The sequence below is a fragment of the Nomascus leucogenys genome, chromosome 2, assembly GCF_006542625.1.
Source record: "Nomascus leucogenys isolate Asia chromosome 2, Asia_NLE_v1, whole genome shotgun sequence".
Lineage (NCBI taxonomy): Eukaryota > Metazoa > Chordata > Mammalia > Primates > Hylobatidae > Nomascus > Nomascus leucogenys.
Window position 1 is genome coordinate 84,925,113 of NC_044382.1, and position 15,744 is coordinate 84,940,856.

The following is a 15,744-nucleotide window of genomic DNA, read 5'->3' on the forward strand; positions in this document are numbered from 1 at the left end:
ACTTTGGGAGGCTGAGGCAAGTGGATCATTTGAGCTGAGAAATTCGAGACCAGCCTGGCCAACATGGCAAAGCCCCATCTCTACAAAAAATACAAAAACTAGCCAGGCATGGTGGCATGTATGCCCATAGTCCCAGCTACTCAGGAGGCTGAGGTGGGAGGATTGTTAGAGCTGGGGTAGATTGAGGCTGCAATGAGCTATGCTCTGACTCCAGCCTGCGCAGCAGAGTGAGACCCTATCTCAAAAAATAAATAATATGTAAAGAAAGAAAGAAAACAATCCCTTTCTACTTAGGGCAGTTTGAATGGGGTTTTCTGCCATGTTCAGGACCTGCCCTCAAAGAGTTAACTCCAGCAAATAAGGAAATCTTAGCTCTGCATACTTAATACTCCCCAGCTGAAACAAACTCATTTGAGTTTCCACTACTTTTTACTGCTAACAATATAAGCCTTTTATCAAAAAATGCTTATAGTAAAAATGATTAACTTTACTCTGAGTGCTCAAAATATTTTCAGAGATGCATCAGAAAGAATTTCCAAGCGAAGTTTGCAACGTAGCCACTGAGCCAGCTCTGTTTAATATAGCAGTTCAATTAAATTCTAATTAAATTCTGATTGCTCGTGTTCCAATTAAGCTAATCCAAAGGCAGGGCTGAATGTCATGGAATTCCTTAAGAACATCAACCTAACTGTAACGTTTAATCTTCATAATGCTATTTACACATCTCAGACTTAATTTGTTCCAGTGGAATGCAATGCAGGTCACGGTAGGGCAGGAACGGTACTGTGGCCTTTTAACTAGACTTCAGTCTAAAAACACTGTTTAAGTTCTATTTTAACAATTGCACAGTTGATTTCCTGCCTTACAACCTTTTCCCCTTCCAACTCTTGTAGAGTGTAGCCAGCCCAGGGGCACTCAGGAAGGCAGCTATAACTATAATCGGAAGATCAGAAAGGTCAACGTCAATGCAGATTCAATAAGGAGAAGGCAAGTCTTTGTACAAACTCTACTCCCACAGATTTTGATCTCAGGCTCAAAATTATTTGCACACCTAGCTTCAAAGCCATGCCTCCGAGAAACCAAGGGATCTGGAGCACTCCCTTCAAGGCCTGCTCTCTGCTTGGAAAAGACATGCCAAGCCCTGTGTTAAAGGAAGCTACTGGCAGAGGCTTGATGACATACCTGTCCTGATCCATCTCGCTACTCCTGCCTAAAACTGAATTTATTCTTTCTCTCATCGCATACCTGGACTTCATCTCTCTTTCTTCTGGCTTTGCACTTGCTCACATTTGCCTCCCTCCTTCAAACATAATTTTAAAATTTATTTTTATTTATTTATCTTTTTTAGAGACAGGGTCTCGCTCTGTCACTCACGCTGGAGTGCAGTGGTGTGATCATAGCTCACTGCAGCCTCAAACTCTCGGGCTCAAGCAATCCTCTCACCTCAGCCTCCCGAGTAGCTAGGACTATAGGCACATGGCACTATGCCTGGCTAATTTCTATTTTTTGCAGAGATGGGGTTGCCCAGGCTGGTCTCCAATTCCTGGTCTCAAGTGACCCACCTACGTTGGCCTCCTAAAGTGCTGGGATAATGCGTGTGAACCACTGTGCTTGGCCAAGCACAATTCTTAATAATGATGGCTCCCATTACTGTGCTTGACACACCCCATCTCATTTATTCTTCCCCACAGCCCTGGTGAGGTGGGTAATATGATTATCACTTCCCCACTTAACAGATAAGAAAACCGAGGCTCACAGCATTTCAGGGAACTTCCTAGGAGCACAGAGCTAGCAGAGCTGAAGGACAGATTCAAGCCCATCTAACTCCAGCAGCCCCACCCTCATCACCGTACCTGCCACAGCCCTCCACATTTCTGACACCACCCCTACCATTCAACTCCCCCTACATGGCCAGTCCCAGTCCACCTCTTCCTCGCAGACTGTCCTCATTTTCAGACTTCCACTTTTTCCAATTTAATTTTGTTGTTATTCAACTGTTATCTTTCATTGTAGCTGTGCCAGGCACTTAGCTGAATGCTTTAAATGCATTATCTTATTAAATTCTTGGCTGGGTGCAGTGGCTCACGTCTGTAATCCCGGCACTTTGGGAGGCCCAGTTGGATGGATCACTTGAGGTCAGGAGTTCGAGACCAGCCTGGTCAACATGGTGAAACCCCGTCTCTACTAAAAACACAAAAATTAGCCGGGCATGGTGGCACACACCTATAGCCCCAGCTACTTGGGAGGCTGAGATAGGAGAATTGCTTGAATCCAGGAGTTGGAGGTTGCAGTGAACCGAGATCATGCCACTGCACTCCAGCCTGGGTGACAGAGCAGGACTCCATCTCAAAAAAACAAAACAAAACAAAACAAAAAACCAAAATTCTCATTAACTTAGGCCAGGAGCGATGGTTCAATCCTGTACTCCCAGCACTTTGGGAGGCCAAGGCGGACAGATCACTTGAGATCAGGAGTTCAAGACTAGCCTGGCCAACATGGGGAAACCCCGTCTCTACTAAAAATACAAAAATTAGCCAGGCATGGTGGCACACGCCTGTAGTCCTAGCTACTTGGGAGGCTGAGGCAGAAGAATCCCTTGAACCAGGGAGGCAGAGGTTGCAGCGAGCCAGGATCATGCCACTGCACTCCAGCCTAGGCCACGGAGCGAGACTCCGTCTCAAAAGAAAAAAAAATCATAAACTCCCTTATCTGAAGCAATTACTATTATTATTTACGTTTTACAGAGGAAGAGACTGAGGCTTAGAAAGATTAAAATTACAAGGTCACAATACTAGCAAGGTCTTGGGTCACGCATCTAGAAAGAGGTGGAATGAGGCCCTATACTCAGGTGAAAATGGCTCCAAATTCTATACTAAATCATTAAGCTTCCCTTACACTGTAGTGCCTCCTACACAACAATAACTACTTAATCATTCAGCTTCCTTTATACTAGACTGCCTCCCACATAACAGCTATGACTATAAAAATATGGATAGCTCCAGGACTTCAAAGCATGAATAGGCACACTTTTTCTTTTTCTTTTTTTTTTTTCCCCCCTTTTGAAACAGGATTTCACCCGTTGCCCAGGCTGGGATGCAGTGCTGCAATCATAGCTCACTGCAGCCTCAACCTCCCAAGCTCAATGGATTCTCCCACCTTACCCTTCTGAGTACCCGGGACTACAGGCGCACACCATGGTGCCCAGCAAATTGTGTAAATTTAATTTTTGTAGAGACAGGGTTTCACCATGTTGCCCAAGCTGGTCTTGAATTCCTGGGCTCAGGTGATGCTCCTGCCTCAGCCTCCTAAAGTCCTGAGGTTATACATGTGAGCCACCATGCCCGGCCAAACTTTTTCTTAAAGGGTCAGATAGTAAACATAGGCTCGTGTCACAAATATTCAACTCTGCCATTGTAGTGCAAAAGCTATTACAGACAATAGGTAGAGGAACAGGCGTAGCTGTGTTCCAATGAAATTTCATTTACAAAAACAGGTAGCTGACCTGTGTAGTTGGAAGGCGTTAGCTTCGTAAAGTTATGAATAACTGACAGACGATCTTTCATAAGGAGTCATGGAAACATCCATAGTACTTGATTTCTGACACTGAAGTCTGATTTTAAGAAAGCTCTGTTTCGTCTCTCTTCTCTATTTCCTGGATAACCCTTTATGATTCTAAGGGGTTAACAATTGAAACATCTTTTGGATCTGGGACTAGTTTATGACCTGGCTTTTCCTGTTCCTAAAATGTAGCAGGAGAAATGCAGTTCTCTAAACAACCAAGAAAGTCAATGATTTAAGATAATGTTTTCAAAAAAACCTAATTTTCATTCTTTTAAAAAATGGCTTCCTTCTTTAGACATAAATTCTCAAGAGAAGGCTGGAATACTTGTAGGGCTGGTTTTTTTTTGTTTGTTTTGTTTTGTTTTTTTCCATTACAGGCTGTGATTCTAGCAGTTGCTTAATTCTGGGAGGTGTCTTTATATTACATTCTCAGATTCTAAGCTCATCATTATTTCTAAGAGTTATGTTTTGATTTTTACTAATACCTATCATTTTAAAAAGGTACTAGTATTTTCAGAATGACAAGGAGAGTCCATCCTTGGCCATCTATCTGTAATGTCCAGAATGCAGTAAGAGAATTACACCCTCCATTCACTCATGTAACAATTGGTCAACCAGAAGAGGCCATGGGGAATAGCACTCCTTTACAGGTTGGCTGTTTTCCAAGAGAAACGCTAATAGGATTAACAACAGTTAATGTGTATTGAGTGCTGTCTATATGCCAGACACTCTTAAGTTTTACTTAACTCATTTATCCTCACAACGAGGACATATTACTACGATGTACTACCTATAATTCATGTTTTACAGATCAGAAAATAGGGGCACAGAGATGCTAAATACCTTGCCCAAAGTCACTTACTAGTAAATGGAAGGATAAGAATTTAGCTGGGTTCGGTGTCTCATGCCTGTAATTCCAGCACTTTGGGAGGCAGAGGTGGGCGGATCACCTAAATTCAGGAGTTTCAGACTAGCCTGGCCAACATGGTGAAACCCTGTCTCTACTAAAAACACAAAAAATAGCTGGGACTGGTGGTGCACACCTGTAATCCCAGCTATTCGGGAGGCTGAGGCACCAGAATTGCTTGAACCTGGGAGGTGGAGGTTGCAGTGAGCTGCGATCACACCACTGCACTCCAGCCTGGGCAACAGAGTAAGACTCTGTCTCAAAAAAAAAAAAAGAATTTGAGCCCAGATGGTTGAACTCCAGAACAAGGCCCTTCACACATTAGCTCATTTAATATTGCCTGAAGTCACCAGGCTGGAGCCAGCAGTCACAGCTGCCATCTGTGACCCGGTCCATATTATTTCTAATGCAGTGTATATGGTAAGTTGCAAAAAGGGCCACCATTCTCCACCCTTCCTGTATCTGCACTTTGCAGTGTGACTTTACAGCTCTTCCCATCAAGAAGTGGAATCTATAAAAGGGAACAAACTCATGTATTTTGCAGCAACATGGATGGAACTGGGGGGCATTATCTTAAGTGAAACAAGCCAGACACAAAAAGTCAAATATCGCATGTTCTTACTCATAAGTGGGTGCTAAAACCTGTATATACACAGATGGAGAGAGTGGAATGACAGACAATGAAGACTCGGAAGGGTGAAGGGGTGGGAGGAGGGTGATGACGACAAACTACTTATTGGGTACAATGTGTGTTATTTGGGTGATAGATACCCTAAAGCCCTGACTTGGCCACTATGCAATCTATGCATGTAATGAAATTGAATTTATACCCCATACGTTTACTTAAAAAAAAAAAAAAAAAGGAATCTATTTCCTAACTCTTTGGATCTGGGCTGGCCTTGTGACTTGCTTTGGCCAATCTAACATGTAAAAGTGACACTATGTCAGTTCCAAGCCTCAGGCTCAAGAGGCCTTGACGTGTCTAATTGAATTGAAGCAACCCTGCCTGGCTGCCATATGAACAATCTAGGGTTAATCTGATCCAGGATGAGAGACCACATGGAACAGCTCATCCCAGCTGAGGCCATCCCAGACCAGCCAGCATCTAGCCTATCCAGTAGCTGCCAAAGACACATAAATGAACCCAGCCAAGGCCAGAAGAAACTCCCAGCTAAATCTAGCCCAAGTTGCTAACTTGCAGAAAAGGGAGCTAAATATATGGTTATGATTTTTTGTTGGCAAAGATAGGGGTCTTGCTATGTTGCCCAAGCTGGTCTTGAACTCCTGAGCTCAATGATCCTTCTGCCTTGGCCTCTTAAATTGCTGGGATTACAGCCATAAGCCATGATGCCTGACCAATGCTCGTAATTTTAAGCCACTAACTTTTGAGGTAGTTTGTTATATGGCAAAAAGTTAACTGATAAAGTACATAATAATCGAAATGCAATTTATGGCCAAATGATAATGTTCCCCCTATCTGGCAGTTAGTCAAGACTGCTACCACAGCCATCTGGCATAAAGCCATGCCCCTCAAAGCCAGAGGACAAAGCTTCAGACCAGAGAAGGAAAATCCTGCCACAAAGCCACTGCCCTTCATTTTGTAAAAGAACCATGGGGTCACCCTCTGGTCAGACCCTGCTGACTTTCTTTTCAAAGCCTTGTCCTTTGAGGATCACTTTGATTTTTAGAAACAAAAGCAACTCGTAGCCAAGTTTGGGAAATGAAGTGATCAATGCTCTTTTGTTACAAATAAAAAAGAAAAGAAACTTGACTATAAAGTTATAATAAGATTTTCTTGCGTGGCTTACAAACTAGACCTGACAGCAATTCTAAGAGTCACAATGGGAAATATTTTCAGCACCCACAGCCTTATCATCATGAGACACAGTAGGAATGAATGTCAGGTTGGGGATGGTTAATGGCAACAACTAAGACCTACTATTTGATAGCACAACAGGGTGACTACAGTCAATAAAAACTTAAGTGTACATCTTAAAATAAGTAAAAGAGTGTATGCAATTGGATTGTTTGTAACACAAAGTTACTTAGGGGATGGAAACCCCATTCTCCATGATACTTCACATTGCATGCCTGTAGCAAAACATCTCATGCACCCAATATATATACCTACCATGTACCCACAAAAATTAAAAGAAAAAAAAAGAAATGAAGCCAGACTCTTTTTTTTTTTTTTTTTTTTTGAGACAGAGTCTCACTCTGTCCCCCCAGCTGGATCTCTGCTCACTGCAACCCTGCCTCCCAGGTTCAAGCGATTCTCGTGCCTCAGCCTCCTGAGTAGCTGGGATTACAGGCGCATGCCAACATGCCCAGCTAATTCTTAGTATTTTTAGTACAGAACTTGGTGGAAGTCATGTTCCAGAAGGTCTTGGCTTTGCACTTTTGCTTTTACCCTCTTGGAAAGCTGCTGGAGACCACCATGCTGTAAAGGAGCTCGTCTGGCCTGCTGGAGGTTGAGAGGCCCCACGAAGGGGAACCAAAGTGCCCCAGCTAGCAGGCAGCACCAGGGCCCCAGACACACGAGTGAGATAGAATTGGACGTTCCAACCCAGCCCAGTTACCAGCCGAATGCAGTCACATGAGTGACCCCAGGAGAGAGCGGCAGAACTGCCCAGTTGTCGGCCCAGAGTCATGAGAAATAATATATCGTTATTTTAAGCCATAAAGTTTTCAGGTAGTTTATTGTACAACACAGCAATCAGGTAACTGATAAATAGGTTATATCATATCATCTAAGCATTTCATTTCAGGATAGCAAGCAGCACACTATACAATGCTATGACAAGGGAGCACTAGGCCCAGTAGGGTTGAGTCACAGTTCTAATTATTTCCAACTGCTTTTAAAATAAAACCCACTTTCTTTACTGGCCCATGTGATGTTACAGCCGCTGCGGGGCTGACCCTGTCAAACTCACCTCCCCTCTCTTTTGCTTACTCTGCCCCAAACATACTGGCCTCCTTTTTGTCCCTGGAATAGGTCACAGAATTTGGCAGTACTGGGTCATTGGTAAACTTGAGTTGTACCAGACATAGTGAGCATTTAGATGCCAGAGTGTCACATTAAAGAATGAATGGTAAAAAGATGTAGGTGAGGTGATTCACTGAGTGCGTCAGTGAAAGGGAAAGAGAGAAAGAAAATAACGTAGATGAGGCAGCAGGGTCAAATATAAGGACTTGAAAATGTTACTTATCATTAACTTTTATTTTTCCTGATTACAAAGGTAACTCGTGCTTCTTTTGAAATTTTTTAATTACCCAAAATATTGGAATATTAAATATAGGAGAGCAAAGGGTCCAAACTTTCATCTATTCCCCATCTTCCATGTGATTCTTCACTTATTGGCTAATGAATTTAGATACTATTATCTGCATTCTGTTACCTTTGGCTTGTTGTATACATGGCTGCATAAATCGCTATACACACAGGAAATGTCTGTACAATATCTATTGTTGGCCACAGATGTACTTCCACCAGCTATTTGTACAAAGCAATCATTTTCCGTTATTTATCTTTCACAGAGTATATTTGTTTAACACAATATAAAATACTGCTAGCACCCAGCTAATTTCACAGCAAAACTAGAAGGCCATTGGCTTTATTTGTAGATTGTCACTGTAATGCCATATAGATGCCACTTAAAAAAATCTCAATTACTTGTTTTACATGATTGAAAACGACCCTTTGAGAAAGGGTTAAATAAATCTATTTCACTTGTTAAATTCATATCATGAAATGCGCAGGTCTTGATCTAACTCTCAGGCTGAGATAATTCATGGAAATCATGTGCTTAAGGTTTATTCTCCCAATTGTAATCTCCACCAAAAATTAAGGATTAGAGAAATACCTGCCTATTAAATATGCTGAATATTATACTGAGCATTTAAAATACAGTTAAATATCTAAAGATGGGCCAGGTGCACTGGCTTATCCCTGTAATCCCAGGACTTTGGGAAACCAAGGCAGGAGGACCACTTGAGCTCAGGAGTTTGAGACCAGCCTGGGCAACACAGTGAGACCCCATCTCTAAAAACAAAAATGAAAATAATTTTTAAAATGAAAAAATATACTATTTGTGTGCTTAGAGATAAGAAGAAAAAACAAACTAAGCAGGAACAAACTGGTTAGAAACTATATTAAATTCGTAATATTTAAAATTTATATATATGTATATATATAAAAGAATCAGAAGATGAGTGACTCAAAATCAAAATAATCAAGCTTGCATAGCTTTTGGGGAACAGGCCTGGGTTGAAAGGGTCTGCCTGATTCCAGAGGCTGGAATCATGGAATTGCTGAACCAAGTACCGTACAATGCCTCAATTCATGTGTGCAGACACACCTACACCTATACACACACCCACACACACCACACATCACACAACAGATGTGTGTGTAATTGGCCAAATGCTCTATGGCATAGCAATTAGGTGCCAGCTCTTGCTGTTTCTCTGTCTGCTCTGTTCCCCCAGTCTTCCTTGGAGTTTCATGGTACTGGCAAGACAACCTAAATAAAAGGCTTGCTAACTTCTCACTCCTCTTCTCCACAGCCTCCAGACCCATTTTTCTTTTCTTTTTTTTTTTTTTTTTGAGACGGAGTCTGGCTCTCTCGCCCAGGCTGGAGTGCAGTGGCGCAATGTCGGCTCACTGCAAGCTCCGCCTCCTGGGTTCACGCCACTTTCCTGCCTCAGCCTCCCGAATAGCTGGGACTACAGGGGCCTGCCACTGCGCCCAGCTAATTTTTTTGTATTTTTAGTAGAGACAGGGTTTCACTGTATTAGCCAGGATGGTCTCGATCTCCTGACCTCGTGATCTGCCGGTCTCAGCCTCCCAAAGTGCTGGGATTACAGGCATGAGCCACCGCGCCCCGCCAGACCCATCTTTCATGTCAGAATCTGACCTCTGCTTTCAGCAAGCTGTGAGACTGACCATCAGAGTGGAGCAGTGGTCAAACTCTTAGACTCTGGAACCATTCTTGGTTTGAGTCTTGGCTCTACCACTTTCTAGCTGTGAGCTTGAGCTTCTTGGTTAGCCCTGGTGCTGTACAGCCCTGATCCGTAAAATGATGATAATAGCATCCACCTCCAAAGATTATTGGGAGGATTAAATGAGTGACTGCAGGTAAAGTGCTTAGAATGACATCTGGCACAAAGCAAGGCTCAACAAGTGCTGGCAACTACTATTCTTGAATCCTAGCCTCTTGCTCTACCCTCTGGCTCTCCATTGTCTATGAATGAGGCTCCTTCAATTTGAGGGGATTTGCTCCTTGCCCAGCTCCAGCTCCAGGGAGCCTAGCAGACTTAGGCAGTCTCCCATTGTCTACCTCCCTCCAGAGGCAGTAGATCCAGACACTGCAGGTATAGTTAATAAATTACCTCCTGTGTGTAATAGCTACAACAAACTGGATAAAGGTCACAGACCTCCACAGAGTGCTCGTGTAGCTTAATTACTATCTTAAAAGTAGGCCCTGACTTTTATTTATTTATTTATTTTTTTGAGACAGAATCTCACTCTGTCACCCAGGCTGGAGTGCAGTGGTGTGATCTCAGCTCGCTGCAACCTTTGCAACCTGGGTTCAAGTGATTCTCCTGCCTCAGCCTCCCGAGTAGCTGGAATTACAGGCACGTGCCACCACGCCCAACTAATTTTTTTGTATTCTTAGTAGAGACAGGGTTTTGCCATGTTGGCCAGGGTGGCCTTGAACTCCTCACCTCAAGTGATCCACCCGCCTCGGCCTCCCAAAGTGCTGGGATTACAGGCATGAGCCACCGCATCTGGCCAGCCCCAACTTTTGAGAATCCATATTCATTCATTTATCCAATAAATACTCATTGAGTTCCTACTATGTTCCAGGCACTGTGGAGGCTATGTCATAGAAAAAAAAAACACAGAAAAATAATGAAGTCAAGCATAAATAACTAGACATCAGCAGTTTAAGGGCAAAATGCAGATCTGCAAGTATTTTTGAGCAACTTATTATAAATGCTATTTCAAGATATAATTTGAATGGCCCCAATAAACAATGAATTACACTGCTGTGTAAGAGCCATTTGGATGCAAGTTCAGTTGTGGGTGACAGATAAAAATGCCCCTGTTATGTAATTTTGGTTGGAGGCCAGTCATCATTCAGTTTAAGCATCTATTCCCAATGACAGGATGTAAGGAACAGCTGAATCAAGAAAATGTGAATCTGTTGTGCAGATCAGGATAAGGGGAGTTCCACTTGGGTCTGACAAATGTTGAAATGGCACTAATGTGATTTTTAAGCCTTCGAAAATAACCCACAAAAGACTACATGACTGGGGGGGAACATGGAGGGAATCCGATTTAATTAAAAAACCCTAAGTCAGGAAATGAAGACAGTTAATAGTAATTTACCCACCTTGCATATTTGTGGCATTCAAAATACTGAATTTCCTGGCAAAGCGTGAGAAGCAGAGGAGGAAGAAGTTAACATTCCTTGGGTCTGGGAGTATCATTCACTACTTCCCCTCTTCCGCCCAATGACAAGAGCAGGTCTGCTGTCCTTTTAATAGTTGAGGAAACTGAGGCTCACGGATTACTTAGGGCCATGCTGCAAGGAAGCAGTCTAGCAGGATTTTGAACTCCCGTGTGCCTGCCTTTCAAGCTTCTCCACTCTTACAAGTGAACAGGTTTGTTGTTGTTTTTGAGACTCAGTCTCTCTCTGTCACCCAGGCTGGACTGCAGTGGTGAGATCTCGGCTCACTGCAACCTCTGCCTCCCAGGTTCAAGCAAGTCTCCTGCCTCAGCCTCCCAAGTAGCTGAAATTACAGGTGCCTGCAATCACACCTGGCTAATTTTGGTATTTTTAGTAGAGACAGGATTTCACCATGTTGCCCAGGCTGGTCTCGAACTTCTGGGCTCAAGCAATCCTCCCGCCTCGGCCTCTCTAAGTGGTGGTATTACAGGCATGTACCACCATGCCTGGCCACACATGAACAGTTTTAACAACCCACATTTTCTACATTCCTTTATCATTCATTATAAAATTTAATGCTCTGTTCAAGCACCTTGGAGCATTTGACATCTGGACTGTTTTCATTTAGTCTCAGGAGTAGCTCATCTGTAGGATGTCAATGATGAAATATGAGCTGGCACAAGGATGCCTCATTAATCTCTAATACAATTAGAAATTTATCTGGTTCTTCCAAAGCATTTTATCACTGCTTAGAGGCTGGAAACTGTTTCTAGCCTCCTTGTTACAAAATTATTTATGGGCAAATATTAGATATGCAACCTTCACGTAAAATCTTAATTACTGCCCTTTTAGCTGATTTCTGTGCCCTCTGAAAGGGTATAAATTAGAAGAATAATGGCCAAGCAAATTAGAATAAAGGTTGCACAATGGAATATACATGCACCAAGGTCTAGAAATGAATCTCCAGCTACAGATCCACTGTAGCCATTTCTCCTTATTCATTCTTATTTCAGAGGAGTGAAAAAAACAGACACAAGGGGAAGAAAAATAAAAACTTTAGTTCATCATTATGGCTCCTCTAGGACAGGACCATGTCTTCTTGTCCCCTCAGTGTGCCCTGGGGTCTGGCCTCATGATCAGTACACAGCAGGGCTTAATGAATGTTTGTTGAACAGAACTAAACACGGGCGACTCATCCTGCTTCATCCTGCTTGTAGATATTCTTTGTTTTTTTGGAACATAGTAGGAACTCTGTTGCCCAGGCTGGAGTGCAGTGGTGCGATCTTGGCTCACTGCAACCTCTGCCTCCCGGATTCAAGCCATTCTCCTGCTTCAGCCTCCCGAGTAGCTGGGACTACAGGCACCTGCCACCACGACCCGCTTATTTTTGTATTTTTAGTACAGATGGGGTTTCACCATGTTGGCCAGGCTGGTCTCAAACTCCTGACTGCGTGATCCACATGCCTCAGCCTCCCAAAGGGCTGGCATTACAGGCATGAGCCACCGCGCCCAGCCAGATGTTCTTTACATGTACGAAAACAAAGGTTATTTCACTGTGCTCACTTCATTGTTTGATCATTATATTCCATCCTTTGTTCAACTGAATAAAAGACACAGTGCACTGAATATACTTTGGTCAACAGCAAGATAGGAAAAAGTGATACAATTGCTGAAATGTGACTCGTGAGGTGCTCTTTCTCACTTAGCAGCAGAACAGAAGGCAGAGAGACAAAGCCATCTAACAATGGTATGGCCAGGCTGAAGGTCTGCTCTGGGAACACTCTTCAGCCCAGCCTCACTCCCCTTCCACTCAGCCACACCTTGCAACTGTTTAACACCACAGGATACCTACCAACTGTATCACACCACAATCTGATACAATTTCTGATGATTATCATAGCAGTAGTCGAAACACAGATGATTGGGGAAGGTCAGTAATGAGTAGTGGACAAGAATTAAATTGTCAGGAAAAGCCAAGTGAGCAAATGAAAAAACAGAAGAGAATTAGAAGCAGTTTAAATTTGATAACCGAAGGCAAGTAAGCAGTCTGTTCTTCAGAAAATAGCTATGAATGAAAAAAAATCAGTATCTCTGGGAGCTATTTTGAGGACAGCCTCCAACTCCCATTTACTAGGAGGGATGGAAACCCAGGCTTCAGGATCATCTGGGCCTTGGTTGGAGATGTGTGCTGTTTGTTACTTACTAGATGACCTTGAGTAATGCTCAACTTCTCTGCGTCCCAGGGCCATCCTTGGTAAAAGGGAGGTGATCAAAAAGAGGATCTGGTTCAGAAGGTTATTGTAAGGGTGAAACAAGGTGGTGCATAGGAAGCCAGTGCTGACGCACAATGGGCAATAAATCAATGAGAGGGCTCCTCTGACTTTTTTTTTGAAACAAAGTCTCGCTCTGTCACCCAAGCTGGAATGCAGTGGCGCCATCATGGCTCACTGCAGACTCAACTTCCAGGGTTCAAGTGATTCTCCCACCTCAGCCTCCCAAGTAACTGGAACCACAGGCATGTGCCACCATGCCCAGCTAATTTTCATATTTTTTGTAGAGATGGGGTTTTGGCATGTTTCCCAGGGTGGTCTCAAATTCCTAAGCTCCAGTGATCTAGACGCCTCAACCTCCCAAGGTGCTGGGATTATAGGCATGAGCCACCACACCGGGCCTTCTCTGACTTTTGATACAATTTCTGATGATTATCATAGCAGTAGTCAAACCACAGGTGACAGGAGAGCAATTACTTGGATTTAATCATCAGTACCTGAATCATTGACTTTATTTTACCTGCTTTTTTGTTTACAGTTCTCATCAGCAGAGTGCCCTCTCTTGTTAGTGAAAATAAGGGATCTGATCATTGTGGTCTTCCCAGGTTCAATATGACAACCATGTCTGTAGTAGCACGTCAGGAGAAAGAGTGGGGAGTGAGGTCCCCAGATTTGAATTCACCAGGCCTATGTGTCAAAACTAGGATTTCTGACAAAGCAATATGAGGAAAACCTTACAACTGCGTCTTTGTTGGGGTGAGAGATGTGAAGCCCCCACCCCCAGTTCCACCTGCAAGGGCTACATGATGGCTGAATTGCATTTAAGAGAGAAGGGAAAGCTGCATGCTGGGCTTGGCCTTGCTGAGTGGGCCATGCAAGCTGAGAGCCACAGCTGAATTGTTCAGGATCCAAAAGGGGTCTGCAGAGTGAGCATGGGGAGGGGGTTCCTGGAGGGTCAGAAATGCTTCCAGAGAGGATTAATGAAGTATTGCTTGATAAGTGCCAACACAACCCTCTTCCCCACCTTCCCATGAGAGGACCCATAAAACAAACCCTCCTTGCAAGATCACTGTGGAATTGGATGGTTTTTCTGGGAACTGGGACCAAGTCCTGAATAAGGACTCTAGAAGGCCAAGGAACAAGAGTGACACCACTCAGGTAGCAGGTGTAACCCACCCTATCTGGGAAGTACCTGTACCACTGTATCACTGAGATAAGTTAACATGTACTGAGTTCTTCCTAGGTTCCAGGGACTGGCCTAAGCACTTTACATGAGTTACCTCATTTCATCAGCATAATAATCCCATGAGCAGGTGCTATGATCAGCCTCATTTTACATGGAAGGAAGTGATAATGGCTCAGAAAGATGAAATGACTTGTCCTGGGCTGGGCTGCCAGTTGGGATGGAGGTGGACTTCAAAATCAGGTAACTTTGACTCAAGTGTTGCTCTTAACTGCTACGCTATAAATCAAGGCCCAATTTACTAATTACTTGCATAATTAATATATGGGGGGGTCAGACTGTGCCATTTGTCCCCCACTGTTCTCCCCCATCAACTAAACTCATGAGATAGGTGCATATCTTCTTCCCTCACCCCTCCAGGGAATTTCTCCAGGGATGAGTCCAACAGAACAGCCTTCCCAGATAGAAGGAAGCTGGGTTTTGGTCAAGGACATAGTAATAGTGACATTCCCTGGTGTATAATCATGCACTCACTGATTTAATATTTATCAAGGGCCAACTCTATGTTCACCATGTGCTAGGCATTGGGTAGCATTGACTAGAGATATAAAAATAAATCAGAGAATCTGTCCTCAAGGAACTTAAAATACGGGGGGAGACAGACATGCATAAAATTAAGTATATGTGGGCTAAGAATGTCTTAATTAAGGATGTCTTAATTTGCCATAAAATGAGGAACAGATGAAATACTCTGAAATCTGAGAGTTGGGATCAATTACTTCTAGTTTGAGCCCAGCAGGGAACTGGAAGCTTGAGAGAGAAGTTATGGAGCTGAGTTTGGAAAAACAAGTAGAAGTTAAATATGCAGAGAAGAGGAGCTCAGGGATTTTTTTCTAAAAAAAGCAGGAGCAGATGCACAGAGGCCGTGAGGTGGGGGCTGGTGGAGCGAACTCAAGTGGTTCTGCTTGGGTGGAGGGTACCATCGGGAAGGGGAGCACTGCGGGGGAGGGACAGAGGGAGGAAGGAAGGAAGGAACCATTGAACAAATGAACTAGGCAGAGCCTTGAAAGCTAGGCTGAGGGCTAGTGACTTCATTATGTGGATCCACTGTTGTCAAATGGTGAACCACGGCCCAGAGGTGTATCCCAAATTCTTCCTTTCTAAGCGTGCTACCCAAATTCTGATCAATGTCTCATCATCCATTTCTGCCTCAAGTAAAGACACAACTGTCATGGTGAGGCCTGTCAAAGGAATGTTATGCTGAGCAGATTAAGTGGCAGGCAATTAGGGGGAGGTATAATACGGAGTGATTAAGAGGCAAGTGGGGCAGGATACTGTCAAGGCATTGCTGAGGAAACATCGGGTATT

The 15,744-nt window shown here is 43.5% G+C and overlaps 1 protein-coding gene across 2 annotated transcripts in view; it reads right to left on the minus strand.

Moving 5' to 3' along the window:
- The window catches only part of IQCK (IQ motif containing K), a 138,848-nt gene that overhangs the window by 105,851 nt on the left and 17,253 nt on the right, over nt 1-15,744 (minus strand). The gene's annotated exons all lie outside the window — the stretch shown is intronic.